The sequence below is a fragment of the Apium graveolens genome, chromosome 10 (genome assembly GCF_009905375.1).
Source record: "Apium graveolens cultivar Ventura chromosome 10, ASM990537v1, whole genome shotgun sequence".
Lineage (NCBI taxonomy): Eukaryota > Viridiplantae > Streptophyta > Magnoliopsida > Apiales > Apiaceae > Apium > Apium graveolens.
Genome location: NC_133656.1, coordinates 124,007,149 through 124,019,699, shown reverse-complemented (window position 1 = coordinate 124,019,699; position 12,551 = coordinate 124,007,149). Strand labels below are relative to the sequence as shown.

Sequence of the window (12,551 nt, the reverse complement as noted above, 5' to 3'; positions counted from 1 at the left end):
ATTAAACTTTAGGCATGCATTATGTCATCCTCTGTTAATGTTTAATCATTCTTTCCTTGATCAATGAATAAACTATTAAACAAATCAGTATTTGAGCACGACCATGCATTTTAGAGTCGTGCTCAATCAAAAGGCCAATAATATCACTCCTTTAATATAGGAGGGCTAAATCCCATCTAGATCATTCATATTTCTCATACGATTTATAATATACCCAATATCTACTTTTATTATTACCCGGTCATGATAACTTTCAATAGTATCAAAATATATTAATTCTCGTATAGAAATATAATGATTTCGGGTCTAAGGACTAATGCATCATTATCACTGTGAGATTAACTTATAACACTTTAAACATGTAGTATCTAACAACGGGTCAATCCAGTACCATGTATCTAATACATGTGCCTGTATTTTGACTTTAGTATTACAATACCTATGATCAATGAGATGTGATCATCAGTCAACAAACACACTAGTCTCAACATATTTATCATCGTCCCTTAACAATAATACTTGACTAGGGACCTTTAGGAATATCAATACTATTATCATAATCTAATTTCTAAGTCACGTACATAGAGATATAGATTTACATATCATATTCCAAGGACATTTATTAATCAAACATTTTATCGCAGAAAATAAAGATATAATAAATTACAAAAGAATAATCCATAAAATCATAATTAATAATCCAAATATTTCATAATATAAACATAATAGTGTTGTCTCTAGGGCACACACACTAACAGGGTATTCCTACTGACAACTTGATGGAGGTGCCTACTCAAGAAGAGCTAGTTGAGTTCATGGACTTTATCAACTATAGTGAGAAGATCAATATGTCTAGCTTGAACAAGAAACATCTGAGGAGGGAATGGTCATTCATGTTTGACTCAATTGTGAGGGCTTTCACTTGCAGAAAGACACTGTATGACAACATCTCAAGTGTGGTCCAGAAGCTGGTGTTCTCTATGGATCACAACAGATACATAAATGCAGGGCTTCTGATTCTGCGAGAACTTAGCACAAGGCTCACAATGCCTTTGGCTACAAGAGGTAAATAAATTTTCTTTCCTAGGTTTATAATGTCTGCTTTAAACCATAAAGTTCAAGACATTCATTTACTTAATGGTATAGATAGAACACAATAGGCAATTATAAACAGGTGTCCAAAATTCTATTTGGCTCACTTAATATAAAAAATTAGGTACCTGTAAGTCTTAGAATAACTCCATTTATGTTGGAGAGATCCAGGACTTACCCTTACCCTATGCCTGACATGAGGTCTAATGTCCATATTAGTATAATTATGGCTCCTGTCCCTGTGGAAGAATAAATACAGGATCACCAACATGGGCCTTCCCAAACTGAGACCCTTCCTTCTTTACCATTAGAAGCTAGGAAACCAACCACTTCATCCTCTCAAAAGGGTGAAGTGAGTAAAAAAAAAGAGAGAAGGAACCCTTGGCTATTATAAATGAGAGTGGTGAGGACCAAATATAAATAGAGTCTAACCTGGTCAAGAAACCAAATAAGGTAAAGAAATATGAGTTGACCACTCAATTAGCTACCTCTGCATCCTCCCAAAAGGATGTAGTTGAAAAATAGGGTTTAAAACAGACTCCAGAGGCATCCGATCAACAGAGTGTCTCTATTGAACAAAGCACTTTCCCTAGTGCATCTTGTAAAGAGTCTATACCACAACTTGAACACATTCAAGTTTATGAAAGTAGAAACAAAGATGGCACATACTCTGAGAGCACATAATTTGAAACTCCCTCATCCATTCAGGGGGGGCTGCCAATACCTAATTCTCAAATCACTAATCTAATCTCTCAAATTTCTTCTACATACAATGAAACACTTGTATCCACTTCACAAGTATTGCCAACATTAAGTGACATAGTTCATGAAACTATGCTCACCACCCAAGAACCATATTCAGTTGGTGAAAGGCTACACTCTGGGGTAGACCTTGATGACACCAACAAAAACACAGGGGTTTCATCAGTTTTTAGTGAAGATCCTGTGGCTGTAACAAATGCACCTTCATGTGCAAATCAATCTTCACAGATTGAAAGGTTTGAGGGTAGTACTCCTGAGGGGGAGCTATCTCAATCCTCTCCAATTTAATTGGAGGTTCCTCATGTAGGGACAACTCCCCTCAAAATCCTGGATGAGATTGCTCTATCAATTGAAGCTAGGAGTATAATTGTCAATGATCCAATCATTGGGGAGACAAGTCTAGCACATTCAGGTGCCAATTCTTTGCAATAAGAACAAGGGTTTGAGGCCACGGTACATGACAGTAACCTGGTCAAATCCCCTCCAATTCAAATGGAGGTTCCCACTCTTGGTGAACAATACACTGTCACAACCACAGTTTTTATTGTGAGTTCAATTGTGATTCCAATCACAGGGTTACCTACCATATCTCAACCCTCCATCTCAATTCAAACAGATATACCATCTACCTCCAACCCTATACAACAACCCTCACACCTCATCTCACAGTGGCTGCGGGATTATCAGACTCAGTCAATTACCATGACTGATCTTCTAGTGCACCAACTCTCTGGCCTTGCCAATATTACCCAATAGTTGCTCACAATTGATATGTCCAATCAGGACTATCAGGTTATCTGGCTTTCTTATAAGACAAATGTTGAAGAACAACAATAAAAGATTGTCAATGAAGCTGAGCAAGATGGAAATGTTGATGCTTGGCTAGACAAAGACTGCAGTTTAGAGATAGATGAGGTTTTGGATAGGTTTAGAGAAGAGTATATCACTATCCTAAGAAGAAATTATTAGAGCTAAAACACGAGCTAATATCCACGCAAGTATACGTGATCGAAAGTAATATAGAATTAATTCTAGTTCATTCCCACAGGGACTGGTTTAGGTTGATTTTAATCAATGCATGTATGCAACAATGGTATGGTTATTATCCAATGCTAAGACGAATAACAAATTGAGATTGTTTAACTACAATTAACTAAGAGATTATACTAAAGAACATTAACTAAGAGAGTAAAGAGAGTTGAATACTATATGAAACAAACATAGAATTCTAACTTCATTAAATACTTTATTCAATAGCCTTTTCGATCTTAACCTTAGCATGTGATGGTGATGACACTAATCAGATAACACAAAACTGATAAACGCCAACTTTCGTTGTACGAATACCATACTACCAAACATCCACAAAAGAGATAGAAACTGAATATACACCAATTATATTGAAATCCTATATGTCTATAGAATTTGACAACATAACGGTTTAATGTACAAGTTATCTATCATGATTACATAGGGCAAGTAAGATGGTTAAAATTACCTACGAATCATGCATATCAATACATGAACCTATGCGAGCATGGCAAGTTCTAAACCCTTAAATTCACTTTCGCTTTATTAAAGATTAACATGTTATCTTATAAGTTCAAGACGCTCATAAGATGTATAAGCACAACCAATACTAGGTTATCATACAATCACCACACACTAAGGCATCGAAATAAATTAACTAAATAAATCCATAAATAAATCCGCTAGAACCCCACGATAACGATTAGCCCATAATCGGACTCATCATCAACGTGGGTTACGATGAAAGCATGGTATAATAAATGTAGTCTTTATACTGAATAAATAATAAACCAAGTATGAAACAAGAGTATAGGTTCACAAGCAAGAAAACTAGCATCCAAAGTTACAATTTATAATAAAGAATCACAAGTATAAACTAGATCCTCTTCGCCTTGGTTAAATTGTGCTCTACGGTCTTCTTACGCCTTCTCCTTAAGCTCTGGTATGTCTTGTTATGAAAAACGACCTTAAGTTATGTTTATATAGCAGCCCATGTAGAGTAGAAGTCTTCTGGATTAAAATCAGAAGAAAATCAGGATTCTGAAATCCCGGCCCGGCGCGGCCGCGTGCTTGACCAGCGCGGGCGCGCTGTACTTCTGCCATCCTGGCGCGGGCGCGCGCTTCTACAGCGCGGGCACACTGACTCTCTGGATAAATTTCTGTTTTCTTCTTTTCTTTCTAATTTGAGTTGGTCTTTTCACGAGATTTTATTCTAGACACCATCCTAACATCATATTAGCATCAAAACAATGCCAATCCACCCGAATCCCCGTTAAATGCCTGAAATGTAAAAACACTACAAAACACGTTAAAAACACTAACAACTTGAGTACAAACACCAATGCAAAGCTTTATGGAGCGTTATAAAGTGACATAAATGCCACTCAACATACCCCCAAACTTGAACCGATGGTTGTCCTCGAGCATAAACAGACTCAATGAACAAGACATAAAAATGCATAAATATAAACTATATGAATGCATTGATCCCCATAGAATAACTAAACTAATCAATAAGCAACATCTCAACAAATGCAGTTATTCGCACAAAGATCAATAAAACCCCACATATCAGCTTACAAGCCAGAAATGTGCGTTTGTGCAAATGCTTACAGATATACCATCATAACTAGATCAATAATCATGTCTCACTACTCATCAAGGCAATTGCAAGGTTATAAATAGAATAAAAGCTAAACTCAAAATAACTTATAACACTTCAATTCTTTTATCAGAGTTTTACATGGATTCATGATTTTATTCCCAACATATAAACAATACAATTATGCTTATTTGACCGTGAAATGAGTGAGGTCCACAAAAGACTTATACAATAATACCCATATAGCGAGCGTTAGGTTAGTGGATCCCAGACTATAAAAAGCCTTAGGTCACTAGGCACAAAGTCCCCTAAGAACTTAATAACTCGAGTACTAAAGAGCTCACTCGTGATCAATTATGCATAAACACATATTTTTTTATCTTTTTATCTTTTTTTTTCATAATTTCTGAACGAATGCATATCGCTTCATCTCATTCAACCCTAGACTACTCATATAAAATGAGCCGGCTACTAGCCATTTGACACCTAGCCACAACAATTAGCAACGAAATCCAATTTTCTCCAATTTTTTAAATATCCATGTTATTTTTTCATTAAGAGAATATCCTAAATTCTAAATATAAATAAGCGATTAAACCTCGACAAACAAACAAACCATGACCATGATCTAGCACTTAAGCAACCTATAAGACTTAGTGAAATACCATTGTCTCTAGCATGCAAATCAACTCGATACGACTTAACATCACTAAGCACACCATCACTACACTAACATCAATATCACAAATCAATCGGAAAAATTATCTAAGGGATCATGTTATTATGCAAATGCATGAAACTATATGCAACACTATCATACAAAAATAATAAAAAACTACAAAAATTAAAAAAAAAACTACTACATGGAAATTATGCAACTATATGAACTAAACTAGCATGAATATACAAACTATATGCGACTCATACAAAATACATAATCTTTAACTACTACCCCCAAACTTAAAATATTCAATGTCCTCAGTGAAGGTAATAGCAAGGAATTAGGCATACCTAATCAGAATCAGGATCATCACCCTCAAGGGGTGGAGTGTCAGGAGTGTCTGGAGGTGGATATATAGAATCCTCACCGAATACTGGCCACTGAATGTCAACTCATGTGGCTCTGAATGCGGTCCCCAACGCCTAGGTGAGGTCATGTGCAAACCTGCTATGGATGTCATGCATCGCATCCATCCTCCTATCTAAATGCCTATATTGCGTCATACTCAAACCAGCACTGTCGTTTGCTTCCTCCTGCTACTGCTGCGATCCCGAAGGACCAGTCTCTCCTAACTCAGCTCTCCATGCTGCCTTGCTCGCCTGTGCCGTACCACCAGTATATGCCTGAGGAGCTGGCCTTCCACCTGGTAGATGGTCATAAGAATATTTAAGCCCCTTAGGATCAGGCTTCCCACCATACCACTCTGTCATATTCAACAGCGTTGAACTATCAATCGGAGCACTCAAGAGCTGCAGCTGCTCATGTGCGGGCCAATGAATGTCAACCGCCACACACAACTTCGTCACAATGGATGCATGGGGTATCGATCCCGTAGTACTTCGTCGCAAAAACCTCAGAATACCCAGATGAATCACCATCCCAAGATCCATATAGTCTCCCTGCAGAATGCCCCACAACAAACGTGTACACTCCACAGTAACATCATGCACGTGAGAACATGGCATGATGTTAGCACAAATAAAAGAATTCCATGCACGTGCAAACCTGTTCATGCACGATGTAGGGAAAGTGGCATACTCATTCGTGCCCTTCTTGAACTTCCAATGATTCTCAGGCACACACAGGGTAGCAACAATCAAATCCAACTTAAACTCCTTTGGAGTCTTCTCGTTCCAATTCTCCTGATCTGGCCTCCTCTCGGGCTGCTTAATCGCCCTACGAATAGCCTCAGCACTATACTCCACCGTCATCCCCCTAACCACCATGAAACCATTCTTCTTCGCCTTAGCATTCACATAGAACTCACGCACCACACTCATAGGCACAACAACGGGTGTTTCACAAAAAGCAACCCAACCCATCTCTAAGATCATCTCCAATAACTTACCATATTTCCCAGATGGCAGAAAACCATGCTTATTGGCTATAGGCTTCGAAAGCAGCCTTGCATACTCCGCCTCAGCCTCGGGAGTTGAAAACCTAGGCCTCACACCACCTACACTCAAAGAATCAGTGGTGCTGCTGCTCACTTGGGTTCACTGTCTTTTTGGTGCCATTGAGATTGAATAAGTTTGAGAGAATAGAAGTTGTAAGAGATATTTGTGTGTTTGAGAGTTTGAGAAGTGATGGAGAAGTTTGTGTATAAGTGTATGTATAAATAGGAGTTTAGGAATAGAATTGGTTATGGAAAAGGAGTGGGAATTGATTATGGGAATAATGGGAATAATGGGTTTGATTTGGAGAGGGAAATTTGGGATATGGGTGAGTAAAAATCGGGTTTGAATTGATTTTGGAATAAAGTCCCCGATTTTCTCTTTAATCTGCCTTATATTTTTTTTCAAACAGTGACCCAGCGCGGCCGCCCCGCCTGGCAGCGCGAGCGCGCCGTGCTTCTGGAAAACTAGCGCGGCCGCCCCGCATGCCAGCATGGGCGTGCCATGCTACTGACTTTTCAGCGCGGCCGCCCCGCTTCTCAGCGTGGGCGTGCCGTGCTACTGTAGTTGGCACTGATTTTTTCTGATTTTTTGATTTTTTTTGTGGTTTTCTCCTTTTTTCCTTCTTCCTCTATCTACTAATGTACAACAAACTTGAGTTGCCTCTCAAGAAGTGCTTGGTGTACGTCGCTAACTTGACGTAGAATCTCGAGATCAAGTAGACAATAGAACGGAACTAACCACCTCACGGTTTTCCGTATCTCCATAGTAATGCTTCAACCTCTGACCATTTACTTTGAACGCTTGGCCTGGATCATTCTTAAAAATCTCCACAGCTCCATGCAGAAACACAGTTTTGATTACGAAAGGCCCCGACCATCTCGACTTCAATTTTCCAGGAAAAAGATGGAGACGAGAGTTAAACAAAAGAACTTGCTGCTCCGGCACAAATGATTTAAGCACCAGTCCCTTATCGTGCCACCTCTTGACTTTTTCCCTGTACATTTTATTATTTTCACACGCTTGAAGCCGAAATTCGTCGAGTTCATTAAATTGAAGCATTCTTTTATTACCAGCTGCATCCATATCAAGGTTCAACTTCTTCAAATCCTAATATGCTTTATGCTCGAGCTCCACAGGCAAATGACACCCATTACCATAAACCAACTGAAACGGTGACATTCCTAATGGAGTCTTGTATATTGTTCTATATGCCCAAACAGCTTCATCAAGCTTCAAAGCCCCATCCTTCCTTGATGGACACACTACTTTCTCTAGAATACGCTTTATCTCTCTGTTAGACACCTCAGCTTGCCCATTAGTCTGAGGATGGTAGGCTGTAGCAATGGGATGATTCACATTATACCTTTACATCATATCAGTGAACTTGTGATTGCAAAAGTGCGATCCCTCGTCACTGATTATGACTCTTGGAGTCCCAAATCGTGTGAATATCTGCTTATGAAGAAAATTAAGCACTACCTTCGCATCATTTTTCGGTAAAGCCTTTACTTTAACCCATTTCGACACATAATTGACCGCCAACAAGATATACTAATTATTACAAGATGAGACAAATGGCCCCATGAAGTCGATTCCCCAAACATCAAAGACTTCAACCTCGAGTATCACATTAAGAGGCATCTCATCCCTCTTAGAAATATTACCCACATACTGGCATTGATCACACTTCAAAACAAAGTGATGCACATCCTTAAACAATGTAGGCCAAAAGAATCCCACTTGAAGGATATGAGCTGCTATCTTCTCTCCACCATAGTGGCTTCCATAAAGAGTCGAGTGACAGTCTCGCAAGATTCCCCCCGTTTCGCTGTACGGAATACATTTCATGATGATTTGGTCAGCTCCTTACCTAAACATATATGGTTCATCTCACATGTACCACTTCACCTCATGAAGAAACTTCTTCTTTTGAGCGTAAAACAAGTCTGGAGGCACGATATTACTCATAAGGTATTTCACAATATCTATAAACCACAGTTCTTCCTCTTGCACTCCAAACAGCTACTCACCGGGAAAAGACTCATTTATCAATGTCTTATCCAGTGAAGTTGCACTTGGATCTTCCAAATGAGAGAGATCATCAGTGACTTAATTCTCAGTACCTTTTATGTCCTTGATCTCTAATTCAAATTCCTGAAGCAAATGAACCCATCAAATCAATCTAGGCTTCGAGTCCTACTTCGAGATGAGATATCGAATTGCAGCGTGATCGGTGAAAACTGTCACCTTTGTCCCAAACAAATAAGATCGAAACTTCTCAAAACTGTAGACAATGACCAAAAGTTCTTTCTCAGTAGTATAATTCAGTTGAGAACTATTGATGGTCCTACTAGCATAGTAGACCACATAAAATATGTTATTCTTTCTCTGCCCAAGAACTGCTCCAACTGCATAGTCACTTGCATCGCACATCATCTCAAAAGGTTCATTCCAATCAGGTGCAGTTATAACAGGTGCCGTGATCAAACTCTTCTTCAAGAACTCAAAAGCAAATAGACACTCGTCATCAAACTTGAACGGGACATCCTTCTCCAGAAGATTGCACAAGGGTTTAGAAATTTTAGAGAAGTCCTTAATGAACCGCCTATAGAAACCCACATGACCAAGAAAGTTGCGAACTCCCTTGATAGAAATTGGTGGAGGAAGATTTTCAATGACCCCCACTTTGGCTTTGTCCACCTCAAGACCTTTACTAGAGACCTTGTGACCAAGAATAATGCCCTGTCACACCATAAAATGACATTTTTCCCAGTTGAGAACCAGATTGGTCTCAACACACCTTTTAAGAACTGCGTGAGATTTTGCAAGCACTCATCAAATGAATCGCCAAACATAGAGAAGTCATCCATGAATACCTCCACATTCTGACTAATCATGTCAGAGAAGATAACCATCATGCATAACTGAAATGTGGTCGGTGCTCCACAAAAACCAAAACAAACTATTCTAAAGGCAAAACTACCAAATGGACAAGTCAAAGTAGTCTTTTCCTAATTTTCAGGAGCAATACAAATCTGCTTATAGCCCGAATAGCCATCCAGAAGACAATAGTAGTCGTGCCTAACCAATCTGTCAAGCATTTGATCAATAAAAGGCAGAGGGAAGTGATCCTTTCTTGTGGCTTTGTTCAGCTTCCTGTAATCCATGCAAACTCTCCATCGTGTGACTGTTCGAGTAGGAATGAGCTCATTATTCTCATTAGCTACAACTGTGATACCTCCTTTCTTCGGCTCACACTGAACTGGACTCACCCAAAAACTGTTAGAAATGGGATAGATGATCCCTGCATCCAGCCACTTGAGAATTTCCTTCTTCACCACTTCTTTCATGATTGGATTAAGCCGTCTCTGTTGCTCAATAGTAGGCTTGCTACCTTCCTCTATCAGAATTTTATGCATGCAATAAGAAAGGCTTATTCCCTTAATATCTGCTATAGTCCATCCAATTTCCAATTTAAACTCTCTCAGAATCCTTAAGAGTTTTTCCTCATCACTACCTGAAAGGTCAGATGCAATAATCACAGGCAAAGTAGATGCATCACCTAAAAAAGCATACCTTACGTATTCAGGCAATGGTTTAAGCTCAAGTGTAGGAGCTTCATCAATAGATGGCTTGAGGCACTTTGGAGATTTGTTCAGCTCCTCCATTCCAAGAGATTCAAAAGGCATATCCGTCTTCCGCTTCCGGGGAGAAGCATTCAAATATTGCAACTGCTCATCACCTTCATCATATTTACTATCTGAATTCCCCAACAAGGCTTTTTCTAAGGCATCAAACCTTAGCAATTGATCAAGTTCTGTAGTAACCACCGAATTGACCAACTCCACCTTTAAGCACTCCTTATTTTCCGTGGGGAATTTCATAACATTGAACATATTAAAAGTTACATCCTGATCCAACACTCGCATGGTGAGCTCACCCTTCTGCACATCTATCAAATTTCGGCTAGTAGCCAAGAAAGGCTTTCCCAAGATTATGGTAATCTTTTTATCCTCCTCGAAATAAAGAATTACAAAATCAGCAGGAAAGATGAGTTTATCCACCTTGACCAAGACATCCTCCACAATGCCTCGTGGATATGTAATAGAACGGTCGGCCAACTGCAAGGTCATATAATTTGGATTTGGATCAGGTAAGTCTAACTTCTTGAAGATTGACAAGGGCATCAGATTGATGCTAGCTCCCAAGTCACATAAGCATTTGTCAAATGACACTTTTCCAATGGTCCAAGGAATAGTGAAGCTCCCAGGATCTTTAAGCTTCAGAGGCAATTTTTGTTGCAGTACAATATTACATTCCTCCGTGAGAGCAACGATCTCTAAGTCATCAAGCTTCACTTTCCGAGAAAGTATACCTTTCATAAACTTCGCATAACTAGGCATCTGTTCAAGAGCTTTAGTGAAAGGTATGTTGATATAAAGTTTCTTGAACACCTCCGGAAACTTCTCAAACTGCTTATCCAGCTTTTTCTTCTGCAGCCTTTTAGGAAAGGGAGGTGGATGATAGATCTGTTTCTCCCTTGTATTACCCCGAGGAAGAGTATGTTCAACAGTAGTCTTCCTTGGTTCCACTTTAGCTTCCTTCTGCACTTCCTCTTCAGCCACATCTTCTTCATCTGGAACTTGAGAGTGTTCGGGATTTGCAACCTTTCCAGACCTCAATGTAATTGCCTTTAACTGCACCTTAGCTTCTCTCTTGCCTGGTACTTTAGTATCACTAGGGAGTGTACCAGGTTGACAATTTAGCAAGGCATTGGCAATCTGTCCAATTTGATTTTCCAAGGTCTTGATATAAACCGCTTGGCTCTTGCACATGAGCTTCAACTCCTCCAATTCAGATTTTTCATTAGACTGTTGCAGCTGGAGTTATTGCCTTGGTGTATATTATGGTTGCTGAAAACTAGGGGGGTTATATTTCTTTGTTGGATACTGCTAATAAGGCTGTTGAACCGCATTCTGAGATTGCTCAAACTGAAGTTAGGATGATTGCGGTTGTTAGGATGATAGGTGGCTGCGACCTATGAAAGTTGCTCATGAACTGAGCTGATTCACTAGAAATAACACACTGCTCCGTCTCATGGGCACCAGCATAAAGCTCACAGACACTAGTGATCTGATTAACTCCATAATTAGCCAAAAAAATCCACCTTCATCGTCAAAGCTTTCAGCTGAGCAGCTATATCAGTAGTTGCATCTAACTCCAGAATTCCTGCTACCTTGCCCTGAGATAGTCACTGAGTAGGATTCTGGTATTCATTAGCAGCCATCAGTTCAATCAATTTATAAGCTTCATCATAGCTTTTAGCCCACAAGGCTCCTCCTAATGCTGCATCAAGCATGTGCCTAGAAGTAGCACCCAATCCATTTTAGAAGTAGTTAATGATCATCCAGTCAGGCATCCCATGATGAGGGCACTTCCTAAGCATCTCCTTATAACGATCCCAAGCCTCATATAAAGATTCTCCAGATTGCTGAGCAAATTGAGTAAGTGCGTTTCTGATCGCAGTAGTCTTCGACATAGGAAATAATTTAGTTAAGAATTTTTTAGCAAGATCCTCCCATTTGGTGATAGACCCTGGTGGTAGAGAATGTAACCAGTACTTAGCTTTATCCTGCAGAGAGAATGGAAAACGCCTCAACTTTATAGCATCTTCAAAAACTCCATTGAACTTGAAAGTGTCGCAGATCTCGATGAAATCTCTGATGTGCATGTTGGGGTCTTCTGTCGGAGAACCCCAAACTGAACTGAGTTCTGTATCATCTGAATCGTGCTCGACTTGATCTCAAAGGTATTAGCCGAGATGGTTAGTCGAACAATGCTAGACTAAATATCATTTATCTTCGGTTGAGAGTAATCCATCAAAGTCTTCGGATTCGCTTCTAGTTCTCCCATTGTAATAAGTTTTTCTTCTTCCTTCTCAACTAAG

The 12,551-nt window shown here is 39.4% G+C and overlaps 1 non-coding gene across 1 annotated transcript; it reads left to right on the top strand.

The window, feature by feature from the left end:
- Positions 1-12,021: 12,021 nt before the first annotated feature.
- Positions 12,022-12,128, top strand: LOC141694558 (small nucleolar RNA R71). The gene has a single exon (XR_012563851.1). It is a non-coding gene; the product is annotated as a small nucleolar RNA R71 (small nucleolar RNA).
- Positions 12,129-12,551: the final 423 nt, after the last annotated feature.